We start from the raw sequence: 15,621 nt of genomic DNA, 5'->3' as shown, positions 1-15,621 counted from the left end.
GCAGAAGTACTACAGACAAGCAATTTATGTCTCCCCAACACTGGTTGCTTTTCTTTCCCAAACTGTCCCTCCTTGTGGTTCTGTTTCAGACTCTAGTCTTTGCTTCACGCCTCCGTTCAGCTAAGTGTTGTCATTTGTGGTTTGTTTGGCTAACAGCGTGATGTCCACCACAGAGAGTGTGGCTTTCTAATGACGTCATAGTACAGATGATTCTGTTGCTCTGTGTGCTTAGTTCCTGAGGGAGTCCTTGGTGACTGTTTTTACATCCTCTCTCGCATAAGGGGTGTGACAAGGGAGGCAAGTGAGGGAATAATGTCCCAATTAATTACCAGTTATCATCATTACTCCAAGGCCTGACTCCATCTTCACAGTTGCAAATACTCGTCATCCTTTAACTGCCACTATCTCGTGGTTGGTACCTGCAGGATGTGTTCAAAGCCACCAGGAAGTTAAATATGTGACATGGGGCGGAAGTTAATAAAGTTGATGGCAAAGTGAATTTCTTCTTTTCTAGCCCAGAACTCAGCCTGCACGTGAGGACTGTGATGAGGAAGCCAAGACTCTGAGTAATGAGGATTACAAGATATGAGCTCACACCTACGAATTATATTAATATAATTATTTTTGGCGAGTCAAAAACACAACCGTTCCTCATAGGAAAGTCCATGAAAATTGTAGATTTCAAAGTACATGCCTAACTCTAACTGAATGATTTTCCCAGTGCGGAAAATCGAATGGTTTTGGTTTAGGGTTAATGTGCAAACCCAAAACGAAGTTTTTTCCGGGGATAAACTGTGCTTCCATGTAGAGAAATCCTCTTCAACTCCTGAAAAGCCCCTTGGAATGTTTATGAATGACACAGTTACAACTTAGTGGGCGTTTTCCACATTGCCAGTTGCCACAATCCTTGCTCTGCCTCTCCTAGGCCTCCACACTTAACCCTACATTTATAACACGGAAACATCCACTTCCACTATAGAATCAGAATTTAACCAAAATCCAACATGTGGTACTCTCAGATTTCTTGGTGCCAAAACTGCCTGCGTTTCCGGTTTCCATGCCCCCTTATTATGTGATAATATGTGCAAATTGCATGTTATTACCCATTCTGGAGGAGAAAGAAACTAGGAATCTACTACTTACTGCTACCCGCTGTAGCGGTAATTAGTGGGTGCACAATTTGCACCTGCGATTTGAGATCCCAAAGCAATAAGTTCGATAGCCTTTACCACACTTCTTGTAAACTGTGCTCCCTGCAGCATTATGGTTGCTTAAACAATATATCATGGAATTTGTATCTGGAGCTGCATACTGTGTTTAGGTTCAACTTTTCTTTCCTGCCTCAAAGGCAGACTCATAGCAGAAAAAACACACCTTAATAAAGGGTAATCTTTCTTAAATTGATAATCTGTGTGTTTTGGCAAATCAGGGTTAAGGAACGTGTTCTTGCCACTTGTAGGGAGTACTTTATGCTATATATAACACATAGGAGGAACCGTTAACTGTATAAAAGATGTCTGATTTTCATATTAGAGTCTAGTTCTAACATCACTACTCACCTGTAATAAGAAAATAGGACAGCAACACCACTGTCATAAGTTAATATATAAGGGATAAAGTACCTCTTGCTATATTGTTAGTCACTAAAGATTTCTGTGAGCACACAGAGGAAGGAGGCGAAGGCAGGGTTCATTTATAGAGCCATGGAATTCCGAGGTACTTGTAGTATCCTTTTAGCATTCAGCAGAAGGTATTTTATTACTAAAAAATACATGGTCACACCATCACCCAGCCCACAAACTGCTTAAAACTTTGGTATCTTGTTTTTCATATGAAAGTTAGTACGGTCGTAGTAGACATGAAGAATAAAAGCAGAATCTTTAGTACGAAATTAGACGTACTAAAAATAGTTGGTAATTTGTTACAAAAAGATATTGGAATAAGTTTACTGTCATTTTAAAAGCTGCTGTAGCTCTAAATGTGCAGTAACATGCGGAGAGATTCTGTCTTTCCTGAAAACGAAATATATGGCAATAAAAATCTCCTTTCTGCTGCTCACTCTCCATTTACGAAAAAATTGATGGAAGAAGAAAAACTTCATTTTAGTTGTTTAAACTGGAACTGTAGTTATGCTGTGTGACCGACTTTTCACCTTAGCTGCTGGTTCTGATAGTACGCATAATGATGCCAGAAGTAAACTGCAGTATATTACAATTGAGCAGTGTAGGAGAGTGGGGTCTGCAATCCCATGGCCACCCCAGATTTTTGCTTTTTGCTTCACTGATTTACGACTTTCCCTGGCTGTGGGCCTGCTAATCAGACCCACAGCCTAGCTGTTCTCTCTCTAAATTACAACCATGTACCTTAGGTGCATCTTACCAATTGGTACTGGGCCACCTTATCAGTCCCTGTACAGCATACCTTAGGTATCCAGGGCATAGGTGTACCCAGGGCCTACCAGGGGCTGAAGCATGTATTATGCCACCCCTGGCTGGCCACCCAAACAGACACAACTGGCTGCACGACAGCTGGGGCAAGGTGGTGTAAACACCCTTTGCTTTAGATATAGTATTCCTATATCTAACCCTAAAATGGACACATATATTCCTATCAGTCACTCCTATGGCAGGCCTTATCAATCCTGAAGGCAGAGTGCTTGGAATTATGTGAGATGGTGCTCTGGCATGAGCTGAGCCCGTTTGCAGCTTGCGGAACCAAGTCCAAATAGCTGTTCCATGATAACGCTATACCATATACTCTTAAGTGCATTATAATCCTCGCGGTTAAATGCTAACTTTGGTATACCATTATCAAAACATGTCGAGTAAGGTGTCATACGAATTGGAATACTAACCCCTCGCCAATTCTGGCGACGGGGTTAGCATTCCACCCTTCTAGAGGGACACGACATGTATGTAACTGTGAACCCCGGTTAAAGTCAGACATAGCCTCAGCTCCACAAAATGGATGCTGCCACCGAGACACAAGTCTGCCCTCCTGCTGCTGGGAGTCCTTCCAGCAACGGAGGCCTGGACAAAGGGTTTCCTGTCAGGGGCGGTGCTAGCACCATCCCAGACAGGATTTTGTGTATCCCAGGTAGGCAGGGCTGAAAGGAAGGTGACTGCAAGTGGCACCCCGGTGCTCACTGTGCATATGCCGGCTCAAACCAGTTCCTGGGGCACACCAGCCCCTGAGCTGGGGAGAGACCGGACAAAGGAGAGGGGTGTAACCACCCCCTCCTAATCCCACCCATAGGGCAGGACTTAGTCGCGTGCCAGCCCCTTTTCTTAGGATAAAGGTAGGAGCAGGCCCCCTTCCCAAATTAGATGATTCTGAATCTTGAAACTACTTTCCACGAAAGGAACTCTTGACTCTTCTGAAGACTCTCCCTTGTGGCTAAGGAGTAGCCACCCTGCACCAGCAGGCACCATCGAAGCTCTTGCGGTTTGCTGTAAGTCCATCCTCCGGATCAAGACTGCCCAGCTCGACGAGACCCGGATTCCCTGCCATCTCTGACCTCTACCTACATCATCCAGCCCAGCTGAGATTCGTGGGTGTGACGAGACCCGTGGGACCAGCCATCTTCAAGACCTGCACAACGCTTCTCCAGCAAGGCCCCCCGAGAGACCATCGAGTAAGTGCACTAGGGTTGGAGAAGCCCTAACCCTAAGCAGCTCCAGCACCGAAGTCCAGTCTCCCAGCATCCACGAGATCTGCGTGGGGCCCTTCTGCTTCTTTGCTGCTTGCCACGTTGTCCGGTCACTTGCCCGTTGGCTAGTGACCCTCTTGACGACGTACCACGACGATTTCACCGCTGGTCTGGTTGCTCCAGACTGGCCCTTGCTCCCTTCCAAGAGAGGAGCACCCCGGACCCTCCTGGTCCACTCCAGACGCCATCTTGACTCCACCGCGTGGGCTTGACTTTGCCATGGTTTGTTGCTCAGATCCTGAGTCCAGCATCGCCGACAGCCGACAGCCTCGTGGGACAGCTCGCACCTCCAGCCTGGACGCCGACAATGCCTCCTAGCCCGTGTGACTGCAGAGTCCAGCGTCGCCCACTCACCTGGTCGAGGTGACTTCATCCGGTGCCATCCTGGTGCCCACATAATCACTGGCTAGTGATTAAGAACTGAGTCCCCTCTGCTTTCAGGTCGTCTCCTTCACTGATCCAGCCTTGGATCACACCGAACATCTTCACTGGTCGCCTGCCAGCAACTTCTTCTTTCAGGCTCCATAGACTCCAACGAGGATTCCCGACGTCTTTTGAACCCTATGCAGCCGCGGCCCCTGGGCTAGGTAACTTGAGTATTTCGGTACTCCAGCACAGGTTCACTATCCAAGTGTCCTGATCCTTTGTCGTTTTTAGTCTATCTAGTCGGATTCGTCCGGAAACAGTAACTTAAGAAACGCTAGCATCCATAGACTTCTTCCCGCATCCGGCGTGAGAGTGCACACTCTGCACCCGAACTCCCTAGACCTCCTGCTCGTAATCTTAAGGTTCAGTAGTGTAGTCCTAGCGATCCTGAAGCCTCTGGATCTTGTTACTTACCTGCTAGCATTTCGCATTCCACTTTTAGTGTATATGGTTTTTCGTGCCCCTCGGGCATTTGTGTAAATTGTGCAACTTAAAGTATTTTTGTAAGAGTTTTGTATTGTACTTAGCTCCCTGACTCATAAAGAGTTCAGGGTAGTCTTGTTATAAATAAATATCCTTTATTTTCATAACAACTTGTGTGGTGTCCTTTCACTTGGTGTTCAAGGGGTATATGTGATGGTAAAACAGCTGGCTTAACACGCCCTCTAGAGTTTAGCCTGAAGACTGCTCGTGTCCATGCTACTAGGATAGCTGGTCTGAAAGGTTGACTTACAACCAATCATCAATAAGGGTTGTTTGGTATGATACACAGTGATCACTAGAATAGTGAGCACTATATATCAGGCCAACTTCTCACATTGGTGTGCAGCGGTTGGGATTTGAGCTTGCTGTTGTTTTACCTCGCACGTATCCTAAGAATATCAATTGAAAGATCACATAAGTACCCAGGTACATATAACTTAACTTAGAATACTCTGAGTTCTACTGAACCAGCTGTTGTAGTGTAACAGGGCTTAGCACACCCTGACTACAAATCTTAGCAAGGGATCAGTAGGTAAACCCATAGTGTAGGTAGGTACATCACTTACACCACACTAGAAGCATGTCTACCCAAGGAGAGTCTTCAGAGACTCCCCTTGTGGCTGTTGACCCTCCACAGGTCACTTCCAGATATGCAGGCCTTAGCTTCCAGGAGATGAGACAACTGTGTACCTCCAGGAACCTAAAACAGGGTTCTAACCCTACCACTACTTTTCTGTTAGGTCTCTTAGAGACTTATGATGCTAGAAAAGCTCCTCAGACAGATGGGAGCATGCCCCCCTTAGAAGGTACTCGTGGTGACCCAGACTCCAACCTCCCTGAAACCGAAGATGTAGAAGAGGAGGAGGAGGAGGAGGAAGAGGAAGTCTCTGGGGATGAGGCAGACAATGGTCCTGAGCTAGTCAGGCTTACTAGGGCCAACGTAGACCTACATAGGGAAGGATCTGGGGGACCCCCAGTACTGACCCTAAGCAGGCCTAACTTTGTAGTTAGAAGAGATAGGTCTCATTCTAGGGACTCCAATAGGTCTGTGCACTCTCATGCCTCTGCTCAGAGGAGAATGATCTCTCCCCAGAGGAGACTGACTTCCCCTCAGAGAAGAGAACATGAAGCAAGGATGAAACAGGCTAATCTGAGGATTCAGAGGGAAGAACTTGCCCTTGCCAAGGAGAAGCTTGCCTTTGCTAGAGAGCAACAGTTAAGTGGGGTAGTCCCCACTGGTGGCAGCAATATCCCTAAGGATAAAGACAGGAGTTTTGATACTAGACACCTGAGTAAAATAGTGCCCCCTTTAAACAAGGGGATGACATCCACAAATGGATGGATGCTTTGGAGAGGGCCTGCACTGTCCAGTGCATCCCCCAGAGTCAGTGGGCAGCTATTTTGTGGCTCTCCTTTGAAGGTAAAGGTAGAGATAAGCTCCTCACTACTAGAGCTGAGGATGCTAACAATTACCAAGTCTTGAAGAATACACTGATTGATGGGTTTGGCTTAACCACTGAACAGTACAGGTTGCTGTTCAGAGACACCCAGAAAATTCAGTCCCAAGATTGGGCTGACTTTGTAGATTGTGCCACTAAGGCTTTTGAAGGCTGGTTACTGGGAAGTAAAGTTACTGATTACACAGGATTGTATAATCTAATTATGAGAGAACAAATCTTAAGTAATTGTCAGAATCAGTTGTTGCATTATTGACTCAGATCTGACCTCTCCCCAAGAATTGGGAAAGAAGGCAGACAGATGGGTCAGGACAAGGGTCAAGCAGCAGAACCAGAACCAGGGTGGTGGCCAGAAGAAAGCAGATCCAAAGGGTAATGAGAGTAAGCAAAATGACCAGAAGTCTTCAACAGGGCCCCAACAATCTAAAGAGGGTGGGTCCCAGAATTCCCAAAAGAAGAAGAATGGTCAGAAGAAACCCTGGTGCCAGTACTGCAAAAGTAATACTCACTGGTTTAGTGAGTGCACCAAGAAAGGCCCAACTCCTACCACTACTGCCCCTAAGGCACCTGCACCCCCTAGTTCAGTTAGTAGTGGTAGTAATCCTCCCAAGGCTATAGTGGGGTTAACCCTGGGAACTGAGGCGGGCTCTGACTTAGTCAGAACACCTACTCAGGCTGTTCTTGTTTGTACTGGGGACATGAATATGACCCCTACAATAAGTCCCAGTACTCTGGGCAAGTACAGGCAGACGCCTTTGATTAATGGAAAAATGGCTCAGGCCTACAGGGACACTTGTGCCAGTGTTGTTGAAATCTAGTTTGTGAGCTGAACATCATCTGCGCCATCTTGTCCATTTCCTCAGACACACGCACAAATATGCGCAGCAGCCATTTTAGGTGCCATGGCCTCTCTGCCTACTGCCGATAGCCAGCGCGTCTCACCCCCTCACTCCCCGGCCTCGCAAGCACACACCCTCCCCCCCTTGACAGCCCTGGGTCTCTCCTGCTTGGGCCCTAAACGCACCTCCAGCGCGACCCTGCCTCCGAGCCACATCCCGTGCTGAACCCCCCACACCCTTTCATCTCATTCATAAAACAGGCCCTTTGATAACCTCTTCCTCCTTGCCCGATTGTTCGATCTGATCCCAGGCCATCACTTAGCCCAGCAGATGCAGTTTATTGCCCCTACAGTAGGACCTCGCCTCACTTCAAAGGAGCGGGGATTAATCAATGCCCTCACACCCCCAGATCCGATCGATTACCCGCACTTCTGTTCCCAGCGGAATGTCCAGCTGCGCGATAGCCATCATGCTGAGATTAGGGGTGGGGACTCCTACTGTAGATATGTGTGGGAACGGGCCTGAACCGGGGATTCCAAAGATGCCTTTTCCGTACTTCAAAGCAATACCACGGATGTCACAAATGTAATAAAGCCATAAAACTGTGTATAAGAGGCCAGGCCTCAGAGATGCGGTTAGAGCACCTCGAAACGATACCTCGTTGTCTGATCTGATTTGTTCTGCTCCGTCGGAAATAAACTCCTGTTTCCTGCCTTCCAGTCTCCAGCGCCTGCCTCTTTATTTGATAATCGTGAGTTGGGTGAGAAGCGGCTGACGCCGGGCAAACCTTGAAAGGGGTAATCGACCTGATCTGCCTGAACCCTTTGTTGAACAATTGGCGTCCCAAACGTGGGGCCCATCAGCGACACGTGGATCCAGAGGGAGAGGTCCTGACGACGGAGTGAACGACTGCAACGATCGGGAAGTGCACCTGCCCGATAGACCCTCGTCTGGCAGCCGATCATCCGAACTTCACTGGTTCCGAACAGACCTCTCTCGAGTGATCTACGGTCCTGACTGGGAACCATCAGGAGTGCCGCGACAGAAGATAGAGGACGATCGGGCGCTGGAATCGGAAGACAGGAAACTGTCCATGCGGTCCGGGTAAGGTCGTGTAACACGACAAACTGTGAAATATATGATTGATTGATTGGAAAATACTAGTATTACTCTCCGAATTGTTGATTCTCTTGGAGATTCTCTGTCTGCAAACGGAGAGGAATAGAAAGTATTCTCTCTTCCTTTGCAGGTAGTGAAGGGTCGGTAACGCAGGCTTTTGCCCCCGTTGTAATCCGTCGTGCTTATCTTTCTCCCCCACTGATTGATTGGTTGCCCGAACATTGTTTGTTCGAGGATTGCTTTCTCGAGAATTCTCTGTCTACAAACGGGGAAGGATAAACGTATCCTGTCCTCCTTTACAGATAGTGAAGAATAGGTAACGCAGGCTTTTGCCCCCGTTGTAACCCGTCGTGCCTATTTCTTTCTCGCCACTGATTGTTTGATTGAACGGACATTGATTGTTCGATATTGGTTCTGTGGAGATATTCTCTGCTTACAAATAACGTGGAATAGAGATATTCTGTCTAGTCTTTGTAAACAGTGAAAGGGTAGGTAGCGCAGGCTTTTGCCCCCGTTGTAACCCGTCGCGCCTATTTTATTCCTCATTTGATTGATTGATTGTTTGTCCGAACATTGACTGTTTGGAATTGGTTCTCTCTCTCTGGGTATTCCCTATTTGCGAATACTGTAGAATAGAAATATTCTGTCTAGTCTTCGCAAAGTAGTGAAGGATAGGTAGTGCAGACTTTTGTCCCCATTGTAACCCGTCATGCCTATCTTCTCCCCATTGTTCAGTAGTTGGTTCAGCCCGGACCGCTTATTAGAGGTGGATCATCCGGCTCCTCTGGAGGGCACCCCTAATAAGGACATGTTTTTAAAGTATGGACTAGTCGCCGTAGCTTATAGTAAGTTATGGCATAAATATACTAAAAAGGATCAGGAAAGTCAGTGGCCACTGATAGGATCCTTCGATCACGCCCACTATGCTTGATAGTTTCGGCATGTGGCGCAAAGAAACAGAACAACGAAAGAAAAGAGAAGAAGCAAGAATAGGAAAAGAGTTACGAAAGGCAGCCCACCTGACCGCTAAGAAACTAGAAGAAGAAATAAAAGAAAGAAAGGAGGCCAGACAGAAGCAGGAATCTGAGTCGGCAGGCCAATGCCCTGTTAGGACCCCCTCTACGCTCTACCCTGAGCTACCCTCCAAACAACGGGCGAACGATGAGTTACTGCTAGGTCCTCCGATCATCTACATGCCCCCCCCATATACCCCCTCCCAACCTTTAGTACAGCACCTGCCAGCTCCGAGTGCAAATGAGAATGACCTTGGAGCTGGTACCCCAGCCGTCACCGCCTCCGCACCGACCGCATTAGTAACGACATCAGATGAGCTCGAGACTAGCAAGCAGCCACCAGCCAGACTGAGTAGATTGAGCAAGGATGAGCGGGATGGAATTGACAAGATAGTAAAGACACTGGTAGAACGGAAGGAGAGCGAAGAATACACGATAGATATGCACAATTCACATGCCGGTAGTCACAGACGGCATTTCGTTTTACGGTTTAGCTACCACACTCTGAACGCATATGAGGATAGGTATCAGAATCAGGGTCCTGCTAAGCTGACAGCTTTATATAGAAAAGTCAATGTTGGAGACGAGGCTGAGCATGACGTGACGGACCTCTTCATGCAAACGCTTGAGGTCTTCCGCCACCTCACGGAACAGAAACCAGAAGTTAAGATTACAGTCCCTGACACGACTGGGTCCTCATCAGAAGTAGCCACCACTATGATGCCTATCAGAGAAGCCGCCCCCTACTGGGTTCCCCCGCGAGGTCAGGGAACAAACGACGATATCAACCACGCAGATGCAAAGGGGAGGGTTGTGTACAACTGGGTTTATCAACCATGGGATCGGCAAGATATTTTAACTTTTAGGCAAACCCTGCCCGATTTAAGAAAGAACCCGACAGCATTTTATACCGAACTAGGTACAGCCTTGGGTTCAACAATAATGACTCTAGCGGACATTGACTTGTTTTTCGGGCTATGTCTGCCGGCTGACGTGTGGAAGCAAATCCGGAAAACCGACCACACAGATCTGTTCGGACATACCTGGAATCAACTCAGTGAACTAGATAGACAGCGAGAGCCCGGAAAGAAACCTGTAAAAGACATACTGGAACTCCCGGACAAAATAGTTCAGAAGCTAAAGACATTGATCCCAGAGAAGAAGGTAGACTGGTCGATAGTCACGGCTTGCCGTCAGAAACCCCAGGAAGACGTATCAGAATACTTCTCCCGATTTGAAACAGTGCTCTCCGACTACAGTGGCCAAGACATGACCACTGCAACCGGACAACACCTATTCGTGCAAAACTACGTAAAGGGTCTATCGCAAGAGGTCTCCCAAAAGTTACAGACGAGCGAGAGTAGTTGGGGGGCCTCCAAACCTGCAGCTATCCTTCAGATGGCTCAGTACTACGAACACCAAAAGAACGAGAACGATAGGGCGACAGAGAAAAAGAAAAAGGACTTGAAAGAACGAGTGATGATTGCTCAATTGCAAGGAGTGACGACAGGAAGGGAACAGTATAGAGGAAACTACCAGTCGAATGCCCCTAGAAATCCACCCCCTAGAGACCGCACACCCACACCCGGCGCTCCACGAACAGACCTCGATGAGAACCAGTGTGCGTTTTGCAAAGGATTTGGCCATTGGAAGTCTCAATGTCCGGTTCTCCTGGAAATGATTAAAAATAAAGAGACGAGGGACATGACGAATGGCCCCAGGACTAGAGGGCAGGGACGAGGGCACACCCACGACACCAACAATGACAGACCTGGCAGACCGAACACGTTTGACCGTCCCCGACAGAATCAGTGCCAACAGTCTGACTGCGACAATGCCCGCGACTTTGCATAGGACTGCCAAGGGCAAGGAAGGGATCCAGTCGAGCTCTATGTTGACCAGCAAGGTCCTTATGTCACCGCTAAGGTCCTAGGTACAAAGTCTCCATTCCTGGTAGACACTGGCGCGACACGTAGTGCGTTATCTAAACGACTGATTCCAAGGGCACCCTTGTCTGGCTCACACATAACATCAATAGGCTTTGATGGAACGCCCTCCACTAACCCCTTATCCGCACCGGTCTCCTTCGACTTGGACAGTAACCCCACTGACACGACATTTCTGCTTTCCTCCAATCCCCCCGATGCCATTATGGGACTTGACTAACTGAAACATTTCCGAGCTACTATCAGGTGTTCACAAGACGGAGTTCGAGTCATTCTGTACGATAACCCGACTCTGCTCAGACCTCATCCCGCACGACACATGTTCTCCATCTCTGACACTGACGCATCCTTACTTGACTCTCTACCTCTGTATCTGTGGGCTAAAACTGACGCTGATGTAGGACGAATGATGATCGACCCCGTGCGCATAACTGTTCGCCAAGATGCGATACTCCCAAAACTCCCACAGTATCGGATATCGCCCGAAGGTGAGAAGGCATTGGTAATGATAATCCAGTCCCTGGTAGAGGCAGGAGTGGTAGAGGAAGTAGTCAGCAATATTTGCAACAGCCCTATCCTACCCATTGTGAAGAAGCAGGGCGAGGGAGATGAGAAAGCGTACCGCTTCATCATCGACCTTCGAGAGGTCAACAAGGTAGTTGTACCTCAGTACCCCGTAGTCTCAGATATCGCCGCCATTCTGACCCTGATTCCTTCCACAGCCACCACCTTCACTGTAATAGACCTCAAGAACGCTTTCTTCTCCATCCCCATCCACCCAGACAGCCGCTACCTTTTCGGCTTCACGTTAAAATCCCGCTCATATAGATTTTGTAGAGCCCCCCAAGGTTACACTGAAAGTCCCAACATCTATAGCCAGGCCCTCAAGAGACAGCTGGACGCCGTTCAGCTACCGGAGGGAGTGGTGTTGATACAGTACGTCGATGACATCCTTTTGGCGGCCGACACCACTCCACTTGCAGTCACAGCCCCCATCCAACTCCTGCACTTCCTCGCGGAAAATGGCCACAAGGTCTCCAAGAAGAAGTTGCAATTCTGCCAACCCCAGGTCACCTACCTAGGCCACCTCTTGTCCAAAGACGGGAGAAAGTTTACACCCGATCGAATTCAGGCCATTCTAGAAACCCCTGTCCCAAAGACCCAGAAACAAGTCCGCTCCCTGGTAGGCCTCACCTCCTTCTGCCGGCAGTGGTTGCCAAATGTCAGCCTCATTGTAAAGCCACTACTTTCCCTACTAGCCAAAGATGTCCCCTTCCCACTCCCTTGGACCCCCGAATGCCAATCCTCCTTCAAAGAACTTCGAGACGCCCTTTGTTCTGCGCCAGTCCTAGGAACCCCCGATTACACCAAGCCCTTCTCTCTCTACACTCACGAAAGGGAGGGGTGCGCTTTGTCTGTCCTAACTCAAACTATTGGCCCCAAGCAACGACCATGTGCCTATTTCTCTGCCACCCTTGACCCCGTAGCGAGAGCCTTGCCTGCCTGCCTTCGAGCCGTAGCTGCCGCTGCTGTCTCTATCCGACAAAGTGAGGGGATCGTACTCTCGAATTCCCTCACGGTATTAGTGCCCCATGCTGTTGACACCCTCCTAAACCAGACTAAGACGCAACACCTGACTAGCGCACGACTGACCGGATACGAACTGACTCTGCTTGCACCCCACATCACGCTGAAAAGATGCACCACACTGAACCCAGCCACCTTGTTGCTCCTGCCCGAAAACGACCCAAATGTCCCCCCCATACATGACTGTGTGACCCTCACAGACGAACAGACTAGGAGTAGAGTTGACCTCCGAGACACCGCCTTCACAGACCCTGACGGAGAGCTATGGGTAGACGGCTCTTGCATAAAACTCCCCGACGGCACCACCTCAGCTGCCTATGCAGTTACCACAGCCCGAACTGTAGTTGAAACCGCCCGCATCACGCAACGATCCGCACAGACGGCAGAACTGATTGCCCTCACACGAGCATGTATTATAGCGACAGGGACTACGGCAAACATTTACACGGACAGCCAGTACGCCTTCGGAGTGGTTCACCATTTTGGACTCTTGTGGAGAGAAAGGGGATTCCTGACGTCCCACGGCACGCCCATCCTCCACGGAGATCTAGTGTCCGCCCTGATTGAAGCAGTTCTCCTCCCCAAACGATTAGCTGTAATCAAATGCCAGGCACACAGGAAGGTGACAGACTTAGTCGGACAGGGAAACGCACTGGCCGACATCACCGCCCGAACCACAGCTGAGAATAGGACGACGACACGCATGTATGTGACCAGGTCACAAGCAGAAAAATGGACTGGCGCTAGGGAAACGATTAGGGACATCCAGATGGCCAGCTCACCACACGAATTGACTGAATGGACACGGGTGGGAATGAAAGACGATGAAGGCTGCTGGCGGACAAAGGACACTAACAAATGGTTGCTACCCAATTCATACCTGATCCCCATACTGACTATGGCTCACTCCCCTGCACACATAGGATCTGCCCCCATGACCGAACTCGTCTCCAAGGTCTGGCACAACGACAAAATCCCCGACTCAGCCAGACGCCTGGTCCAGCAATGCCTTATCTGCCTGCAACATAACCCTGGGAAAGGAACTGTGGTACCCCGGGGAGGGTTTGGGGTCTCCGACCATCCTTTTGAGGTCCTCCAGATGGACTACATCCAACTAGAAAGATGCCAAAGCCTGAAGTATGTATTAGTCATTGTGTGTGCTTTCAGCAAATGGGTAGAAGCCTATCCAACCCGTGATAACACTGCCATGACCACTGCCAAGGTACTGCTGAAAGAGTTTTTCCCTCGCTATGGTCTTTGTCGAATTCTATGGAGCGACAACGGCCCCCACTTCATCGCTGAAGTTATCCAACTAATCTTGAAAGGGTTGGGTGTAAAACAGAGGTTTCATGCAGTCTTTCACCCCCAATCTGCTGGCTTAGTTGAGCGACACAACGCCACTCTGAAACTAAAACTGTCGAAGATAGTGGCCACCACAGGACTTAAATGGCCAGATGCCCTACCACTGGCATTGCTATCGATGCGCTCCACTCCCACTAAGCACCATTTGACCCCCTACGAGGTTGTATTTGGGCGACCGATGAACCTCTGGACTGCCCCTAAACCGACCTCCATTCACGACGTCCCGGACGTCCTACTGTCTGATTACTTGTGCAAATTGACTAAAACATTGTCTGTCATTCATCAGCAGGTGCAGCAGGCCATCCCCGATGCTTCCAGGGGTCCGGGTCACGATATCCAACCGGGGGATTATGTGCTGATCCGAAATTTCCAACGGGCAAAGAGTCTGGAACCCCAGTGGACGGGCCCCTGGCAAGTACTGATCACCACCCGGACGGCTCTTCGAGTGAAGGGGAAACGACACTGGCTGCACGCACACCACTGTAAGAAGGTCTCCTCGACCCTGGCCACAACAGAAAACGTCAGCACCCAAGAAGAACTGCTGAACAAAGACCAGCCATCACTGAACTGTTATCCTGATACTGAGGCACTTGAACTTGCAAAAATCTCTGATCCCACTGTGCCATCCAGGGAAGGGTATTTCCTGCGTCGAAGGGAGGGAGCTTCGGCTAAGTAGACCACAGACTGAGTTGAACCTCAGAACGGTAGCCTAAACACAACCAAGGGTTACCCGGAGAGAAGCTAAACGAAGTCTGCGGTTCTGCCCACTACCGAGCACCTCGAAGATGATGGAAGCGCCAGATAAGAAGATGATGGAAGCAACCAGAAATACCCACTACCGGAACCCAAAGACTGACAGTATACACAAATCGAAGACAATTGCCCTTTTCATTGTCCTCCTCTTTTGCCTCCTCCTCATGACTTCCTTCTGGATCGTGGAAGAGAGCGCAACCGCTGATCAGATATTGCTGACCACTGCACAGCCAACCACTATGAAAGAGCATCACCTGATCTCCCTTTCGCCTCAGCTCCGAGAAAGGCGTAAGGAGTTCTGGAACAATTCCTTCGTGCAACTGTTGCACCAACACAACCTTGCCGCCAACACCACCAACTGCTGGATCTGCGGGTTGCTCCCGCATGCCACCGGACACTCCATCCCTTTCATCCCTTCCCCTTTCTCAGTTCACGGCTCCTGCCTTGCCTGGTTGATTCTCTTGCAAGAGAGCTACAAGGACAACGCCACTTCAGGTCAAACAGTATCACACTTCTACCATGGGTTCTGGCTGAACAAAACCGGAAGAACATCTGCTCCCTTCTGTCCTTTGACCTCTGGTCCCTCCTTCCAGATGGACATCCCTGCCAAAGAACGAGTCGAAATGCAGGTGTTCCATAATCCAGCCAGACCCACCTTCTCCTACCTACGGAAACGAACTGCTGCCACACTGACTGTGGCCCTGTCTGTTATCAACGTCACGGGCCTCGTGTGCCTCGAGGGCCTGGGAACACAGCTGGTGGGCCACAGTTCCTGCCGCATCACCAGAACATTGGACTCGATTGATCCCCCCTCCTTTGTTGCTTCTCCGAATATGTACTTTGTTTGTGGCACCAAAGCTTACACTTGGCTTCCAAAAGGTTGGGGGGGTACTTGCTACATCGCCTTCGTTCTCCCTCCAACGTACG

At 49.2% G+C, this 15,621-nt stretch overlaps 1 protein-coding gene across 2 annotated transcripts in view; it reads right to left on the bottom strand.

Moving 5' to 3' along the window:
* Window positions 1-15,621, bottom strand: part of DNAH10 (dynein axonemal heavy chain 10) — a 2,445,728-nt gene that overhangs the window by 809,149 nt on the left and 1,620,958 nt on the right. The gene's annotated exons all lie outside the window — the stretch shown is intronic.

Source organism: Lissotriton helveticus, chromosome 11 (assembly GCF_964261635.1).
Source record: "Lissotriton helveticus chromosome 11, aLisHel1.1, whole genome shotgun sequence".
Classification (NCBI taxonomy): domain Eukaryota; kingdom Metazoa; phylum Chordata; class Amphibia; order Caudata; family Salamandridae; genus Lissotriton; species Lissotriton helveticus.
Note: the sequence above shows the minus strand (reverse complement) of the source record. Positions and strands in the feature narration are given on the sequence as shown.